Source organism: Microcaecilia unicolor, chromosome 3, assembly GCF_901765095.1.
Source record: "Microcaecilia unicolor chromosome 3, aMicUni1.1, whole genome shotgun sequence".
NCBI classification, from domain to species: domain Eukaryota; kingdom Metazoa; phylum Chordata; class Amphibia; order Gymnophiona; family Siphonopidae; genus Microcaecilia; species Microcaecilia unicolor.
In genome coordinates this window covers 295,316,814-295,336,211 of record NC_044033.1, presented here as the reverse complement: position 1 = coordinate 295,336,211, position 19,398 = coordinate 295,316,814, and the positions used below count along the sequence as shown (strand labels likewise).

The following is a 19,398-nucleotide window of genomic DNA, read 5'->3' as shown; positions in this document are numbered from 1 at the left end:
GAGCAGACAGATGCGTGAAAATGCCACCTTGTTGGTTGCTGCTCTGGAAGAGCACAGGGGGCAAAGTAGAGGAGTGGCTGCGCCAGATGAACCCAGGGGACAGTATAGAGGAAGAGGTTGGAAGTTTCCCTTAGGGAAGAACCAGTGTGCATACTGCAAGCAAGAAGGCCACTGGAAGGCGGAGTGCGGAGAGAGAGGAAAAGGCCGTGGACGGTCAGAGCAGCAGGAGTGGCAGATGGCTGCGGATGCTATTCAGACCCACACAGCATGAAGGCACCGGGAGGGGAGAATCCCCACTGACCCTCTGGTGGAAATTCAGGTGGGGACGCAACGAATGAAAGCCCTGTTAGATACTGGGGCCCAAAGATCTGTCATCACTACAGCAATAGCCCCTGAGACCAAAGATACCATACCGATAGTGGGGGCCTTGGGAAAATCCATTACTGCACCTCTGTTGAAGGAACGACAGGTCCATATAGGAGGGAAAACAGTCTCTCACCAGTTCATACACATACCTGGATGTCCCGTTCCTCTGATTGGGCGGGACTTGCTATGCAAGTTGCAAGCCACCCTGAAATTTAAAGCCACGGGGGAAGTTGAGGCCACTTTTGAAGAACAACCAGTATCCCTCATCTGTCCTGTCCATGAGGAGTGGCGATTACATGCTCCTCTGGTTGTTACTGCCACTGCCAGCTGCTACACCGACAACACTGAATTTGCACGGCAGAGAAGGACTCTGATGGCGAGTGTCCCTGGAGTTTGGGCAGAATTGAATCCTGGAGGGTTGGCTGTAAATGCCACCCCTATCTGGGTTGAGCTAAAACCCAATGCTCAAATTGTTAACCAAGGCCAGTACAGTATACTGTATGCCGCTCGACATAGTATGCAAACGCATTTGCAGAAACTCCTCCAACAAGGAGTCCTAAAATCTACCAGATCAGCCTGGAATACCCCATTACTGCCAGTCAAGAAGCCAGGAACCCCCGAGTACCGACCAGTTCAGGACTTGAGGAAAGTCAATAATCAGGTTGTGGATATCGTTGCTCTTGTACCTAATCCTTACTCCATTTTAGCCCAAGTGCCAGCCCAAACCAAGTGGTACAGTGTAATAGAGTTAAAGGATGCTTTCTTCTCCATACCACTTGCTGAGGAGAGTCAACAGTTCTTTGCATTCACCTGGGAGGATCTACAGACTGGAACTAAACAACAATTTACCTGGACCCGGCTACCGCAAGGATTTAAGAATTCGCCCACTCTGTTCGGGGAACAATTGGCCCATGATTTGAAAACGTATCAGACTGAATATGGGCCTGTTGTCCAATATGTGGACGATCTGTTGGTAGCCAGGGAAACATACACTGATTGTGCAGTGGCAACTGTTAATCTTCTGAAAACTCTGGAAGCGCAAGGATACCGGGCCAGCCGAAAAAAGGCGCAACTGTGCGAGATCGAGGTTGAGTACTTGGGATTTCGCCTCCGGGAAGGTACCCGGAGGCTCGGTACACCCCATATTCAAGCCATCTGTGACCAGCCCACACCAACTAACAAAAAGGAACTGCGGGCATTGTTGGGGGCAGCTGGTTATTGCCGGATATGGATCCTCAATTTTGCTGTTTTGACCAAAGACCTGTATGCCAAACTGAAAGGGCCTGAACCCGAGGCCCAACCCTTCCGGTGGGAAAAACATGAATTGAGGGCCCTAGCTGATTTGAAAACAGCCCTTGTATCCCCCCCCCCAGCACTCGGACTCCCAGACGTAACGAAGCCTTTCCACCTGTTTGTAGATGAGAAGAAGGGCCAGGCACTTGGAGTACTAACGCAAACAGTCGGTACTTGGCAACGACCAGTAGCATACCTGTCTAAAGGCATGGACAATGTAGCAAAAGGTTGGCCAGGATGTCTACGGAGCATAGCTGCTGCCTGCCTGCTGATCAAAGAAGCCCATAAGCTCACCTTTGGCCAAACATTACTCGTAACTGCTCCACATACCGTTCGGGGCCTATTAGAAAGCCATGGACCCCGTTGGATGACCAACTTCCGGTTAGTCAAGTATCAGGCCTTACTGTGTGAAAACCCAGAAGTACAGATTCAAGATACCACCAACTTGAACCCTGCCACTCTCTTGCCAGCTCCCGAACCTAGACTACACGATTGTGAGGAAGTGATGGGTACTGTCCATTCAAGCAGACCTGACCTTAAGGATCAGCCGTGGCAAGGGGGAATTACCCTATTTACAGATGGAAGTAGTCAGGTGATAGCCGGGGTTCGACGGGCAGAATATGCTGTTGTATCAGAGGACCACATAATAGAAGCAGTGGCCTTACCACCTGGCACCTCTGCTCAGAAGGCTGAATTGATTGCCCTCACCAGAGCTCTTCGGTGGGCAGAAGGAAAGGTGGTTAACATTTACACTGACTCCAAATATGCATTCTTAACCCTTCAGGTACATGGGGCATTGTATAAGGAACGAGGCTTCCTAACTGCAGAAGGAAAGGGACTTGTACATGCTACTGAAATCTGCCAACTGCTTGATGCGGTATGGAAACCCAAGAAAGTGGCGGTGATGCACTGTAAGGCTCATACCAGTAGAACAGACCCCATTGCCCGGGGCAATCAGCGAGCGGATGATGCAGCAAAGAAGGCGAGCCAACTTCCCTATTTTTCCAATTCTGAAATGCTACTCCTAATTCCTTTGCCAACTGAGACCCCAACTTACGCTCCTTCAGAGGACGAGTGGGCTTGACGAGAGGCACTAGAACTGCGTCAAGGCTGGTGGGTGTTGCCGGATGACCGAATATGGATACCTGAGACATTGGCCTGGACCATGGTCAAGGGGGCCCATGACCAAACTCACTTCGGCCGAGACGCTCTGAGTCGGTTACTTGGAAAAACTTACTACATCAATAATCTGTCCCATTGGACTAAGCATGCTTCTCGTCAATGCCTCATTTGTCCAAGGGACGCTCCTAACCGAGTCGCCGATTCCAGTTCAAGTGGCGCTTCCACTCAAGCCTCTGAGTCCAGTCCGAGGGATGCTTCTGACCGAGCCTCCGAGTTCAGTTCAGAGGGCACTTCAAACTGAGCCTCCTATCCCAGTTCAGGTGGCGTTTCCACTCAAGCCTCTGAGTCCAGTCCGAGGGATGCTTCTGAGTCTCCGATTGCAGTCCAAGCAGTGCTTCAAGCCAAGTCTCTGCGTCCAGTTCAAGTGGCGCTGTCTACTGAGCCTTCTAGTACCAGTTTGGATCCCAGTTCCAACCCCATTTTTGAGCTGGATCCGTTTCTGATGCTCCATGATTACCGTGTCAAACTGTTGTCTGATCCAGCCCTCAAGAATACTCCTGAAGCTGCAGCGGAGAGAAGGCATGTCTCCTGGCTTGGGTTTGAAGAAAACCCAGTTTCTGCTATTGATCCCTCTACCAAGCTGTTCTTTTACCGCTTCCAACTCCTCTCGGAGCCAACCCTGCGGGATCTGAAGCCCAAGCTGAAAGAAGGTGGCTTCCTGACTCTGCCCGCCAAGCTTCTGAGTCTGTTTTGAGTTCCAGTCAAGATGCTGAGTCTGGAGTGAGTTGCAGCATTGGCAGTCAAGATGCTGAGTCTGGATTGAGTTGCAGTTCCAGTCAAGGTGCTGAGTCTGGATTGAGTTGTAGTTCCAGTCAAGATGCTGAGTCTGGATTGAGTTGCAGTTCCAGTCAAGATGCTGAGTCTGGATCGCGTTGTAGTTCCAGTCAAGATGCTGAGTCTGGATCGAGTTGCAGTCCCAGCCGGGATGCTGAGTCTACACCGAGTGATGAGTCCATGATGAGTGCTGAGTCTACACCGAGTGCAGAGCCCAGCCGATATGACGAGTCCACGATGAGTGCTGAGTCTGCACCGAGTGCAGAGTCCAGCCTAGATGCTGAATCAGAATTGAGTTGCAGCTCCGGTCAAGATGCTGAGTCCGGTGAGAGTTGCCGTCCCGGTCAAGATGCTGAGTCCGGGTCAAGTTGCAGTCCAGGCCAAGATGCTGAGTCCGGGTCAAGTTGTAGTTCCAGTTCCATGCAAGATGCTGAGTCCGGGTCAAGTTGCAGTCCTGGCCAAGATGCTGAGTCCGGGCCAAGTTGGAGTTCCAGTTCCAGGCAAGATGCTGAGTCCGGGTCAAGTTGCAACTCCGGTCAAGATGTTGTGTCCGGTGAGAGTTGGAGTTCCAGTTCCAGGCAAGATGCTGAGTCTGGGTCAAGTTGCAGTCCCAGCCAAGATGCTGAGTCTGGGTCAAGTTGGAGTTCCAGTCCCAGGCAAGATGCTGAGTCCGGGTCAAGTTGGAGTTCCAGTCCCAGGCAAGATGCTGAGTCTGGGTCAAGTTGCAGTCCCGGTCAAGAGGCTGAGTCCGGGTCAAGTTGCAGTTCCGGCCAAGATGCTGAGTCCGGAGCAAGTTCCAGTGCCAGCTGAGATGCTGAGTCTACGCTGAGTACCGAGTCCAGCCAAGATGCTGAGTCCGAGTTGAGTGGCAGTTCCGGCCAAGATGCTGAGGCCAGACCAGGTTGCAGTCTCAGGCAAGATGCTGAGTCTACTCCGAGTTCCCATTTCAGCCAAGATGTTGTACTCCTTCTGAGTTCCAGCTCCAGCCAAGGGGCAAGGTCTAGTCTGAAGTCCAGTTCGAGTTCTTGCCCGGCTTCAGATTCCAGGATCGGTGTTGGCTCTAGCCCAGTTCTGGCTGCTACAGTGGAGTGCCAGGAGGTCAAGGAAGTTGTGGACTCCTTAGGGAGAGGGTTCCTGTTGAATTGGATGCCACTTGTTGCATCCAAGACTCTGATCCTGCCTAGCAGCCGTTCTAAAGAGCCTCGTGGCGGCCAAAGCCATTCTGGTTTCCTGGTTCCAGATGTACTTGTCACGTCCTGCCCAGCCGCCCAGATTTATGTTGTGAAACCCATTGAGAGATTTCATCACAGCTACCCATGGAGACCTAAATTGTCTTTTGAGACCTGGAGCTCCCGTGGGGACACGGGAGCCTTGAGGGGGAGGTGCTGTTATGATTGGGGTCAGAACCCCTCTCAAACTTACCTCTTTCCTGGGGGTCAGCTTCTTAGCTGGCTTCTGTTTCTTTTCTCTGTCCTTTCTGAGCTGGCTCTGTCTCTCTGTGTTGGCAGCTTCCAACAGCATGGGGTTAATTGTTTTACTTTACTACAGCTGTGTGGGTGGACTGAGTTAGCTCTACCTCTCTTTGGGTGTACTGGCTTCAAGTGCTTCACGGTGTTGCATTGGTGTGGGTTGGGCCTCTCTGGGTCAGTGTGCTTTTGCCTAGGTGTAGGGAGTGTGACATCATCAGGGAGAGCCTTGATAAGGAAGTGGTGTTGTTTCCTTCAGAGCCTTTGCAACGGTTGTGTTTGCTTTAGGTAGGGTGGTGCAGTGTGCACTTCTGACTTTGTGTCTAGTTTCCCTGCTTGATTTTGCTAAGGTCCAGGTTAGTGTTAGTGCAGTGTGCACTGGTGTTTGTGTGTTTAGCTTTCCTGCTTTTCCCTCTTGGTTTTGGAAACATTGCTGTGTGTAGGGCTTTGGAAGCTCTGTGACTGTTAGAAGTACTTCAGGGTTTGGTGTTGTTAGGAACACTACAGAGTTTACTGTTAGGAACACTCCTGCTGGTTTAGGGCTTGGGAGCACGTAGATCAGTTTAGGTTTAGGAGTACTTCTGTTTCCAGTCCTGGTCCCTGTGTCATCCGGTATCCAGTAAGTCCTGCCGGCTACTCGAACCCAGGAGCTCAACTCCTGGGGGGCTTAGTAGCTAAGTGCAGGTGAAGCTGTGTGGACCAGTCTGGTGTGCTCCAGTCCGGTGTTCCAGTCCTGTGTCCTCCAGTCTGGGGGATTCCAGTCCAGTGTTCCAGTCCGGGGGGTTCCAGTCCTGTGTCCTCCAGTCTGGGGGATTCCAGTCCATGTGTTCCGGTTCGCTGGGCAGTGCCTGCAGTCCCTGCCGGTGTGCTTGCCCAGTGTTGGTTAGTGGGTTTTGCCTGCTGCTGTCGCTCCTCGGCAGCAGCCCAAGGGCTCACGTTTGCTCCAGAGCCCGGCCCCGCGGGCTCTGAACCTGAGAACCTGACATGTTGAATACAAAAATTATAGAGACAGGCTTATGAACCTCAACATGTATACACTGGAAGAGGGGAGGGAGAGAGGAGACATGATGGAGACGTTTAAATATCTCAAGGGCATTTATGTACAGGAAGAGAGCCTTTTTCAAATGAAGGAGAGCTCTGGAATGAGGGGGCATATGACAAAGATAAGAGGGAACAGGTTTAGGAGTAACCTATGGAAGTATTATTTCACAGAAAGGGTGGTGGAAGCATGGAATGGCCTCCCAGTGGAGGTGGTGGAGTCGAGGACTGTAAATCCAAGAAGACAGGAGGAGCCTCCACGGAAAGTCAAAGCAAAACAGCAAAAGTAGAGGCTGACAAATGCGCAAACCAATAGGGAGATGATATCAAAAACCAGTTTATTCAGAATATTCATATCAAGGACCCAACACGGTCCGTGTTTCGGTGCCAAAGCGCCTGCCTCAGGGGTCACAATCAACTTTCTGTGAGAAGAAGCTAATAGGCTTGAATAATTCCTTTATGTATGCAAGTTAATCCACAGAGAGAACAAAAGAACAGCCAACCGATCAGCAAACACCATGTGACAAGAGGACTGTTCCAGAATTTAAAAAGGCATGGGATAAGCATGTGGGATCGCTTAGGAACAGGAAGAATTAGGAGTTACAGAGGATGGGCAGACTGGATGGGTCATATGGCCTTTATCTGCCGTCATGTTTCTATATTTGGGCCCAGAGGTGGGAAAGAAGGACAGACAGGGAGGTCCGTTCCTGAATACAGACACTTGTCTGGCAAGGGCCCGGATTGTCCTGCCAGGTGGGATGGACTTGGAGGTTTAAGAGCTGAATGGACACTGAAAGAGACTGATCCTAAGAGACTGTCCATCTGATTAGTGTCCTGGGATTTCCCCTGCAGGAATAACTATAACTGTTAAATTGACTTATTGCTAAAAGTTCTGTTTAAAGTTGTTAGTAAAAGTTCAAGAGTTTACAAAGCAACTCCTAAAGTGAGAGTTATTATGCTCTGACTGTGTTAAAGTGATAAAGGTGGTGGCCTAAACTTCTCCCCCATAGCCCTTCCAGGATTTAGGCCGGCCCTGGCCTGCATCCAGCTCATTCAGAGAATTTATTTGTTGTACACCTTGATCCGGTGTCATGAACTGTCACGGAGTCCGGAGTAGTGAGCCCTTGGGCCACTGCCAGTGACCAGCAGCAGCAGGTGAACCACCCAAACAGGAAGCGAGGCTGAACACAGACAGGCTGGTACAAGCAGGACCAGAACTAGCAGGATGGGAACTGAAGCTGTAGATGAGCAGGGCCGGAATAACCGGACTGGAGCTGAAGCTGTAGATAGGATTCTCAAACAAGATTCAGGATTCTCAAACAGGCTTGGCTGGAACTGGATTCTGGAATGGGCTTGGCTTGGCTTAACTGGAACTGGATTCTGGAACAGGCTTGGCTGGAACTGGATTCTGGAATGGGCTTGGCTGGAAGCAAGACAATAAACAAGGCAGGAACAGGATTCAGGATTTTCAAACAGGATTCAGGATTCTCAAACAGGCTTGGCTGGAACAGGATTCAGGCAGAGCTGGAATGGAAGCTGAAAGCAGACAAGGCTGGAACAAACAGTGGAGGAACTGAAGCTGAAGACAAACAGGGCAAACACAAGCAGGATTAGAACTGAAGCTGAAGGCTTGCAGGGCTGGAACAAGCAGGGTTGGAGTAGAAGTTGAAGACTGGCAAGACAAGAACTAGCAGGGCTGGAACTGCAACAAACACACACAGATGAAAACTCATCTGAAGACCTCTGTTGCAAAGGCAAGCCTGAAAGTTCCCAGGTGCTTAATAAAGGCAATTACAGATGAGGTCACAAGTAAGTCTGGAATGCTGGAACATTAGAATAGGACTGGAATGGGCTTGGCTTGTCTGGACCCGGATGCTGGAATGGGCTTGGCTGAAACCGGATTCTGGAACATGTTTGGGAAACAGGAAGAAGACAGTCCACAGCAGCCATAGGGCCTGGTCACCAGGAGGCGAGGTGAGTGTAGGCATGGGATACAGCCACAACCATGACAGTACCTCCCCCTCAAGGCTCCCCTGGTCTCCACGGGAGGTCTGAGCTTCCAGGGATATCTTCGGTGGATACTCAACACACCTACACATCAGTCAAAAAATGGTCAATCACATTAATGTTTTTTAGGAGAAAACCCCTCAGAACAACAACAACAACAACCATTTCTAAAGCGCTACTAGGGTTACGCAGCGCTGTACAATTCAAACATAGAAGGACAGTCCCTGCTCAAAGAGCTTACAATCTAAAGGACAAGAGAACAATCTAAAGACAAGTAAACAATCTAGAGGACGAGTGAACAGTTAATCTGATAGGGTGGACCACTTGTCCTAGGCTTACAACATACCAAAAAGAAAATGGTTGTTGATAGTTTCTATCATAGGGGTTATTAAATTATCTCCACTGATTTCTTTTTATTATTAAATTTTTTTATGTGCAATTAAAATGCCTCAAAACACAACTCAAACTATTTTTTCACTGTAGTTGTACTGGAAGCGCCAGAAAGCAAACAATGACTGTATACTCTGCTAAAGCAATGAATGCAGCACTTAACTTTGTGTCCGACGGCGCCACCGTTTCACCATCAAGTGGCTTCCTCAGGGACTTCCGTGCTTGCTAGCTTATTATCTTTATGCAGCTTTCCAGTATTCTGTGAAAATAAAAATAGTTGTAAAACTCATAATCACAACCCATAGGATTGATCTTTCACGCCGGTTCACATACTGTACATTCTGTTTGCCCACACCAGAAACAAAATGGCGCTATGACGTCACACGCCAAGACAAGCCTTTAAATACAATTTAATCAGCTGATCATGTCTTAATGAGATCAATATTGTGATCAGTCAATAAAATACCTGCCAGTCAATTTTGTTGTTAAGACCTGCAGGTTCTACAGATTTAAGAATGAATGTCCATTTAACTTCTTTTTGTTGCAGCTTGAGTTTTCTGTTTCCTCCCCTCAGGTTTCCTTCCACTTTCTCAAGAACGCAACAGCGCAAATCTTCAAACTTATGATGCAATTGTAGACAATGTTCTACAATAGGTTCTTTTATACTCTGTCTCGCTAAATTTGCTCTGTGTTCTAACATCCGAATTTTAAACATCCTTGTCGTCATCTCCATGTAAATGTTTTTGCACAGGCATTTGATTGCATATACCACAAACTCCGATCTACAGTTGGTAAATTTTGACAGATGGAATGTTTGATTATTTATCTCATCTTCAAAACATTGTGTTACTAAAGTGATCTTACAGAATTGACAGGTACCACACTTGTGATGGCCAATCATCCTATCATTCCTCTGGCTTCTATTTGCACATAAATCTGCCGGGCAAAGTTCTTCTCTAAGATTTCTGCCCCTAGCAAACGCTATCCAAAAATCGGTATCTTGAAACATGGGATGTGTCTGTATAATTTCCCAACAATTTCTTATGATCTTACTAACTACTGGACTGGATGCAGTATATTTCAGAACCATAGTACATAAATCCTCGTGATTCTCTTTTTGGCACGCACCAGCCAATAAAAGATCTCTATTATTGAACTTTGCTCTTCTGTACGCTTTCTTGATGACACTTTTACTATAACCCCTCTCAGCAAATTTCTTGGACAATTTTTTTGCTTGATGTTTATAGTCCTGATCACTAGTAAATACGTTTAATTCGTAACATCTGCGAAAATGGTAAACTGTTCTTCAATTGAACTGGATGACAACTCTCACTGTGTAAAAAAGTATTCCTATCTGTTGATTTTTTATATACTCTAGTGGAGATGACCTGCTGGTCTATAGAAATTTCTACATCCAAATAATGAATAGATGTACAAGATTGCTGGTAGGTGAACTGAATATTGTCATCACAGCTATTCAGCCACGTTATAAAGATTTTTAAATCGCTGAATGATCCATGCCATATCATAAACACATCGTCTATGTATCTCCACCAACAATGGATGTTACAAGAAAATGGAGAATGTTTTGTCCATGTTTCCTCAAAATTGTTCATGTACAGGTTTGCTATGGATGGGGCAAATGTAGAGCCCATGGCGACTCCACTCGTTTGCAAATAATACTTATTATTAAACAAGAAGAAATTTTCTTTGATGGCCAATCTCGCCAACTTAATCAAAAATTCAGTGGGTATACTGTGTGGTCTCTGTCTATTGTTCAAAGTTTCACTGATGACGTTAATAGCCTCTTCTTGCGGAATGGATGTATAAAGCGAATTCTCATCAAGAGTAACCATGATGTAATTTGGATTCCATTCGACAGCCTGTAATTTATTCAAAAAGTGAGTGGTATCTTTAATATACGATTTACCTTTGGAAACCTCTGGTCTCAAAAATTGATCAACGAACATAGATAGAGGTTGCAATATCTTCAGTGGAACCTGCTGGTGAGTTTAGGTGTATGAACAGGAACTACAGAACTGGAAGTTGATAGCAAGTCTATAGGTTGAAGACAAGGCTGGATTTTGCAACAGAGCTGGATCTTGCAAACAGTGCTAGAGTATTACTACAAGCCACGGACTGCCGTGGGCTGTCCTTGAGACCATAAGGTCCCCTGATAACAGGAATATCCTGAACCCTATAAACCGGGTCCTGTTCTTCAGGCATGGTATGAGATAAGAAGTCAGGTATGAGATAGGAAGTCTTGAGGAGTCTTCTTCGAACCTCCGTTGGAGGGAATCTTAGTCTTGGACATAGTGCAGGTTTCAACCTGGAGCTGACCGGTCTGGGGTGAAACACAAGTGGTGGCCAGAATAACCGCAGAGGCATCAGAGTCCTGGGCCTGTGAGTCACAAATATCAGTCCAAGCGTCAGAATCTAGGTACTGCTGTTCGCCGACCATACTGCAAGCATTGGGGACGAGGCAAAGTTTTCTGCAAGAATCGCTCCAGTCCGTGATCTCACCTCTTCCCCAGTCTAGGGTCGGATTGTGTCTCTGTAGCCAAGATAGACCCAGTATGATGGGTTGCACTGCTGTCTGGAGGACATACAGTGGTGGAAATAAGTATTTGATCCCTTGCTGATTTTGTAAGTTTGCCCACTGACAAAGACATGAGCAGCCCATAATTGAAGGGTAGGTTATTGGTAACAGTGAGAGATAGCACATCACAAATTAAATCAGGAAAATCACATTGTGGAAAGTATATGAATTTATTTGCATTCTGCAGAGGGAAATAAGTATTTGATCCCCCACCAACCAGTAAGAGATCTGGCCCCTACAGACCAGGTAGATGCTCCAAATCAACTCGTTACCTGCATGACAGACAGCTGTCGGCAATGGTCACCTGTATGAAAGACACCTGTCCACAGACTCAGTGAATCAGTCAGACTCTAACCTCTACAAAATGGCCAAGAGCAAGGAGCTGTCTAAGGATGTCAGGGACAAGATCATACACCTGCACAAGGCTGGAATGGGCTACAAAACCATCAGTAAGACGGTGGGCGAGAAGGAGACAACTGTTGGTGCCATAGTAAGAAAATGGAAGAAGTACAAAATGACTGTCAATCGACAAAGATCTGGGGCTCCACGCAAAATCTCACCTCGTGGGGTATCCTTGATCATGAGGAAGGTTAGAAATCAGCCTACAACTACAAGGGGGGAACTTGTCAATGATCTCAAGGCAGCTGGGACCACTGTCACCACGAAAACCATTGGTAACACATTACGACTTAACGGATTGCAATCCTGCAGTGCCCGCAAGGTCCCCCTGCTCCGGAAGGCACATGTGACAGCCCGTCTGAAGTTTGCCAGTGAACACCTGGATGATGCCGAGAGTGATTGGGAGAAGGTGCTGTGGTCAGATGAGACAAAAATTGAGCTCTTTGGCATGAACTCAACTCGCCGTGTTTGGAGGAAGAGAAATGCTGCCTATGACCCAAAGAACACCGTCCCCACTGTCAAGCATGGAGGTGGAAATGTTATGTTTTGGGGGTGTTTCTCTGCTAAGGGCACAGGACTACTTCACCGCATCAATGGGAGAATGGATGGGGCCATGTACCGTACAATTCTGAGTGACAACCTCCTTCCCTCCGCCAGGGCCTTAAAAATGGGTCGTGGCTGGGTCTTCCAGCACGACAATGACCCAAAACATACAGCCAAGGCAACAAAGGAGTGGCTCAGGAAGAAGCACATTAGGGTCATGGAGTGGCCTAGCCAGTCACCAGACCTTAATCCCATTGAAAACTTATGGAGGGAGCTGAAGCTGCGAGTTGCCAAGTGACAGCCCAGAACTCTTAATGATTTAGAGATGATCTGCAAAGAGGAGTGGACCAAAATTCCTCCTGACATGTGTGCAAACCTCATCATCAACTACAGAAGACGTCTGACCGCTGTGCTTGCCAACAAGGGTTTTGCCACCAAGTATTAGGTCTTGTTTGCCAGAGGGATTAAATACTTATTTCCCTCTGCAGAATGCAAATAAATTCATATACTTTCCACAATGTGATTTTCCGGATTTAATTTGTGATGTGCTATCTCTCACTGTTACTAATAACCTACCCTTCAATTATGGGCTGCTCATGTCTTTGTCAGTGGGCAAACTTACAAAATCAGCAAGGGATCAAATACTTATTTCCACCACTGTATAGGGTGATGTCTTCCTTGTGGTCGCCAATACACAAGCACACCAGAACCATTTGTGTACTTACATATCCTTGAATGCGCCCATAGACTGAAAAGAGTGGAATGGTCTTAGGTAACTCTTGTGTCTGAATGTTAAATTGATGGACCAGGGATTCGTCTATAAAGTTTCCACCAGCCCCGGAATCCAGAAAAACTTCAGTATGCTCCTTTCTTTGACCTAGTTCAAGCACTGTGTACGAAGAAAACCAGAAGTTAAGCCTATTATGGTGCCTGTGGTCAGACCCTGATCCAAGGACCCAGGTTTATTTGGGCACCTGCCTGCATAGTGTCCAATATCACCGCAGTACAGACATAGGTTGAGGGTCTGACGCCTCTGCTTCTCTTGCATTGAGAGTGAAGTATGACCCAATTGCATGGGCTCTACAGGTTCTAGGGGAGAGGCCTCCCTAGGACTAGGATCCTGTGACGCATACCAATAACTCGGTATCTTAATGCCTATCTTTTATGAGGAGCGCCGTTCTGGGCTACGCTCCTGAAATCGAATATCTGTCATATTGCAGAGCCTAATCAGGTCGTCTGATCTGGTTGGAACCTCACGTCTTGCCAACTTGTCCTTAATTTGGGGTGCCAACCCCTGCCAGAAGGTCGCGACCAGACTCTCGTTGTTCCAAGCCAGTTCAGAAGCCAGAATGCGGAACCTAATATTTATTTATTTATTGCATTTGTACACCACATTATCCCACCTATTTGCAGGCTCAATGTGCCTTACAGAGTGTTGTTATGACATAGTCATGACAGGATCTTAGATACAATCGGTAGTAAGCAGAAGATGTATGAGGGATTAGAGAAGGAGGTGTTAGATAGGGTGGTGTAAGAGGTGTATTTTGATACTTTGGTGGGTTGGGTGGTGATTTGTGTTGTTAAGGGTTCTTTTTGTAGGCTTTGTTGAAGAGATGTGTCTTCAAAGATTTGCGAAAGTTGATTAGATTGTCCATGGTTTTCAGGGCTGTGGGTATAATAGCATAGTCGCCCAGGGTCCACGTTCCCTGCTTTAATCTCAGGAGCGCAGAAGTTGTAGATGCAACCTTCCCAGGATTAGGAATGATATGTTGAGATGGAAAAGTAAGTGGCTGTCCTGGTGTGGGAGAATGGCGGCGGTCAAAATGAACGTGTTACTGTGCATATTGTTTTTATTTCAACCATTGCCTATCGCGGTCCCAAAACAGTTTATTAAGAGATTGCAAAGTTCTATAATGAACTTTATTTGGGAAAATAAGAAACCACGACTGGCACAAAGAATCCTGTGGGGCGAGGGGGGAGAGCAGTCCCAAACCTGGAGTGGTATTACTGGGGAGCACAATTGAAGTTGATCTTAGACTGGAAGAGGGGAACAGAGAAACCGGCGGTTCAGGTGGAGCAGTCATATTGGCCACAAAGGAGCTTGAGATCACTGTTGTAGATGACAGAGATAATAGGAAAAGGGCAACAAGGGAAGTATAACCCATATCTTAGGCATCTATTAGAATAATGGGGAAATATAAGGAAATGTTGGGGGCGGAAAGATGGGGTATCCTCTATGGCCTCAATTAGATGGGAGCCTAAGTTTAGGGCGGGCAGGGAAAATGTTACTTTTGTAAGATGGGAGCAGAAGGGAGTGGTGAAATTCCGGGATGTGCTGCATGTGGGTGGAATGTGGAGTTTTGAGGAGGTGTGTGCCCGACATGGGATTCCTGGGGGACAGGGATTCGCATATATGCAAGTAAAACACTTTAGCGATAAGGAGGGGTGGCGGAGGGGATGCCCACGGAAGAGGAAAGTTTGGAAAACTTGTGGATATTATTGAGGAGAGTCCCAAAACCTATATCGGTGATATACCGGTTCAGTCAAGGGGACGAAGACAAAAAATATTCATTCCAGGAGGCATGGGAAAGGGATTTGCATTGTCAGTTTACAGAGGCGGAATGGGAAGATATATGTAGAGAAGTACAAAAAGCCTCGGTTTGTGTGTTAATACAGGAAACTGCATATAAGGTACTAACGCGATGGTATTACACACCAGAGAGGTTAAAGAAGATGTATCCAGGAGTATCAGATGTGTGCTGGAGATCTAAAACACAGAAAGGTACATTTCTTCATGTGTGGTGGACATGCCCGAGGGTGGTAGTATTCTGGCAGGCAGTGATGAAAGCGCTGGCCAGAACCATGGTGGTTTCACTAGTGTGTGGCCACTGGGAGTGCTTGCTAGGAATGTATAATGAGAGAGAGGTGTGGGAAGAGAGTAAATTGATGCAGTGGGGATTAGCAGCGGCTAAGTGCCTTATTGCACGCTGCTGGAAATCAGTGGATCCCCCAAATATAGGGGGATTGGAAGGTTAAAGTGAGACTTTTGTGGCATATGGAGCGTTTAACGGTATATAGGAGGGAGGGAGAGCTCCAACATTAAAAGGGGATGGACAAGACTTCAATAAATGATTGAGAGACTCCAGAGGGATTGAAAAAGCATTCCAGGGAGGGGGGTAGGTAAGGGGTCAGGGGGGAGGGAAGTATTTAGAGACTAAGAGTTGGAAGGGAGCGGGAGGGGGGTCAGGGAAGGGGAACTATAGGGGGCATGGTTGATCCCACCACCTGTGTTAGAAAGGGGAATAGTTAAATTGGGGTTAACATAGAGAGGAACATGGTTAGAGGGTTCTGTGTTTGGAGAATTGTGTGAAATTAAATAAGTTGCGTTGATGCCTGTAACACAAGTTAGTTGGACAAGTTCATGGAACGAGACAATGTAAAGAAAGGGAAACATAAGAGGCTATATACCATATGGTTTGACTGTTACAAATGTTTTTAAAAAATTTGTAAAAAATATTCAATAAAAATCTAAAGTTAAAAAAAATTTAATACTGAGCTCAGCTGTTAATATAACTTTCAGCTATCTCCTAGATACTCTGTAGCTTTATTTGCTTCTTTTAAAGCAGAGTAAATATTTTTCCCTAAATGATCCTTTATTTAAAAGTTCTGCAAAGGATCTTTACTTTATAACTCCTTTCCAATTTTACTTAGTGGAAGGAATTTAGTGAACACCTCAGTCAGCGCTTATGTTACCTAGTACTGAGAGGTGTCGATGGATGACTTAAACAAACTCCTCAGCTCACCAAACTAACAGTTATTTAGTTTGATTTATTAAGCTTTTAAGTTTCTAACATCCCAGCTGAACTAAGCAGCTGGCATTCAGTCACCATGACAGTCACTACTCTAAAGCCACTAAAACCGTGGATAGCTTTTGAAATTAGGTAATTAATCTCAGCTCACACTCCTCACACACAACAGCTCAAAAAAAAACAAAATCTGTTTTTTTAAGATTTTCTATTTCAGCTGTTCACAGACCCCTAACATACGTCTGTACAGCTTCTCTCTTACCTCCCAACTGCCAGCTTACAACGTTTAGAACCTTACGTATGTCATCCATGGCACAAGCCCAGCACGAGCCTCTGCACTAACATAACACTCAGCACCGCTGGAAACACCCCAGCCCAAACGCTGCTCCTCTTCCTCCACAGCGCAGCGCTGCATCAGCAACAAAGAGCCTCCCTGTATAACAGACCACTTCCTCCCTTACAGGTAAATGTTTATTTTGTAACCCCTCAGGGGTTACAACAGGAACAAAGCCAGGCAAGAAACAAGGCATACAGGAATAAAGCCAAGCAACAATTGGATCCAAACAGGAAATACAAAGACAGGGTAAACAGACTTCTTGCAAAGGCAAAAGCATGAGAGTTCCAAGGTGCTTTATAAAGGACTTTGCTGATGTCACAACTTGGAATGAGGCTTGAATAGGAGGAACACCAGAGCGAGGCTTGGATAGCAGGCACACAGGCATCAGATGCATCAATACAGGGACAAGGCACAGTGGCGTAGCTAGGTGGAGTGCAAGGGGAGTGGACGCTCCCCCAATCAGATTTCAAATGAAAACGGCGCCTACCTCGCCTGCTGCTGAGTCGCCACACAGCAGCATGGATTTTATTTTAAACTTTGCTGCACTTCTTCTCCCCTTTCTCTCATTGTACCAAAACGACCATCCCTCTTCTTTCCTCTCCTCAAACGCCCCCCCCCCCCAAGCCTAGCAAACTAACACCAGCACGTTTGCTTTCTCTTCCCCCTCCCCTCAGTTCCTCAAACCTGCTTTCTCTAGCAGCCCCTCCCTGCTGCTGTTTCCCAACAGGGATCCTGAGTGATCCGGAGTCTGATGTTTCCTTCTGCTCCGCCCTTGCCCCTCTGGCACAACTGTGTACCAGGGTGTGACCTGGCAGAGGGAAGCATTCAGCACCGGCTCAGTCAGGCAGCCTGTTATCACTGCAGGGAAACAGCAGCAGGTAGGGGCTGCTAGAGAAAGCAGGTTTGAGGGATGCAAGGGAAGGAGAATCTTAGGTTGAGAACAGAAGACGGTATCAGCCAAGGAAGTTGGATAAAAACAGAAGACAAGCCAGGGTGAGTGAGCCTATCTAGCCCATTATATGAAATAAAAATTGAGTATCACTACAACAGCTTTAAAAAAATTAGTGTAGCTGGGAGAAACAGCAGTTAAAAACTCTATTTTTTTGCTCATTTTTCTACACTGTTCTATACAATACAGATGAAATTTCAGTGAGGATATCCTGTTTCTTGACGGGTGCATCTTAACTGTTGTAATCTGCCTTGGGAAGCCAGGTGTTATAAAGTTGATGGAATATATTGAAATTAAATGGAAGTAAAATTAAACTCTCCTTTCATTGGGACTCATGGAATCACATCTTCACTTCATGTTTTGTATAAGGTTACATTTTAGATACACAAATACACAAAGAGGTGCTGGACTTGGGAAGGTGGGAAGGGGGGGCATTGAGGGATGAAGAAGGTGCTGGACTCAGGATAGGGGCTGAAGGAAAAAAGGAGCAGTGCTGGTCTCAAGGGAGGGCTAGAAAAAAAGTGAGAGTGGTGCTGGATTCAGGAGACACCTGAGAGATAAAGAGAAAATGGTGCTAGACTCACGGGGGAGGGGGGCTGAGGGATAAAGAGAAAGTTGCTGGACTCAAGAGAGGCTGAGGAAATGAGAGGAAGAGTTGCTGGTGTTACGATTGTCACTGTTTTCCATGTCTGTGCTCACCTCGCCCTCTGGTGGCCAGTACCGGTGGCTGCTATAGACTGTTTTCTTGCTGTTTCCCAAGCATGTTTCAGAAGTCATTCTAGTCCAGTTCGGATCTTCCTGCTTGCCAAACATGCTTGGGTTGTTTGGAACTAAGCAGCACCCTTACCTGTGACCTCACTTGTAATTGCCTTTATTAGGCACCTGGCCCTTTCGGTTGGGCCTTTGCAACGCCGAAGGTCGAGGTTAGTTGGTGTGCTGTTAGGAGCACTTCTGACTTGCTTTGTTTGAGCTTCCCTGCTTTATCCTTTTGATGCTGTTAGGAGCACTTCTGCCTTGGTGTGCTGTTAGGAGCACTTCTGCCTTGCTTTGTGTTGAGCTTCTCTGCTTTACCCTTTTGGTGCTGATAGGAGCACTTCTGCCTTGGTTGGAAGGAAGGAAGGAAGGAAGGAAGGAAGGAAGGGAAAAAGAGCTGGCTTTTTTTGGGCAATATCAAACCAGCTCTTTCTCCCTTCCTTCCTTCCTTGCCCAGCACTCCATCTTCCTCTTCAGTAGTATTTACCCACCCCCTTTCTTGTTTCTATCCATCTCCTTCCCCATTCTATCCAGCATCTCCCCCCACCTCTCTCCCCCTTCGCAGCAACGACAACGTGGATGCAGCAGCTCACAGGTTTGCTTTCTGTGTTTGAGTGAACGGCGACGGCTGCGCAGGGGAGTGGAAGCAGAGACTTACCAAATGGCTTCCTTCCTTACAGTGGACTAGACAGGAGCCAGCATTTCCACTCCAGCGGTGAACGGGCGGGCGGCCGAGCGAGCGGAGGTTGTAAAAGCAGCAAGCAGGCACACTTCTTCCAGTATGTGTTTGAAGTCTGTGACCCTGCAGCTCGGGGGGGGGGGGGGGGGTGGAGAGGCAAGCCGCCTTGCCCTCCCAGAACAACCGGCTCGCAAGTTGCTTCGGAAGTTCCCTGGTGGTTTAGTGGATTCTTTAGGGCAGGAAAGATCCCCAGTCTTTCCTGCCCGCTGCTGGCACTGACCCTCCTGCAGCTGTATCGCTGTTTAAAAATGGCTGCCGAGTCTTCCAGGGACGGCCTCGCGAGGCTGCCCTTGTAAGTCTTGACAGCCATTTTAAAGAATATGTGGCAGGAGGAGGGTCAGCACCGGCAGCGGGCGGGAAGGACTGGGGATCTTTCCTGCCCTGAAGAATCCACTAGACCACCATGGACACTGCCTCTAGGTATGCGCTGGGAGTGGGACCCTGCGGTTTGGGGAGCGGGGAGGAGGTCTGTAATAGGTAGGTAGATGGGTGAGTAGGATACTGTAAAAAAAAAAAGGTTAAATTTCTAAACATGCTGCCGGCTTGTGCATAGGGATGTACACAGAGGAAGTATAAGGGAATAACTTTTCATAGGTAGAGTAGTAATTTGTTATAAATTGTAATCAGTGTGTCATTTGGAGGGGCTGGTTATAGGCACACCTAACCCTGTTATTGGTGCAGAGATTTATTTTTCTCCTGGTAAAGGGCTTCTAAAACAGACATCATGTTGTGGGAATCAGGTGCTCAACATTCAGAG

General features: G+C 47.2%; 1 protein-coding gene across 1 annotated transcript in view; it reads left to right on the top strand.

The window, feature by feature from the left end:
- The first annotated feature begins 17,991 nt into the window (after positions 1 to 17,991).
- The window catches only part of LOC115464627 (sterol O-acyltransferase 2-like), a 327,319-nt gene continuing 325,912 nt past the window's right edge, over positions 17,992 to 19,398 (top strand). The window contains 1 exon segment of the mRNA XM_030194991.1: positions 17,992 to 18,072. The gene's annotated coding sequence lies outside the window, so the exon portion shown is untranslated.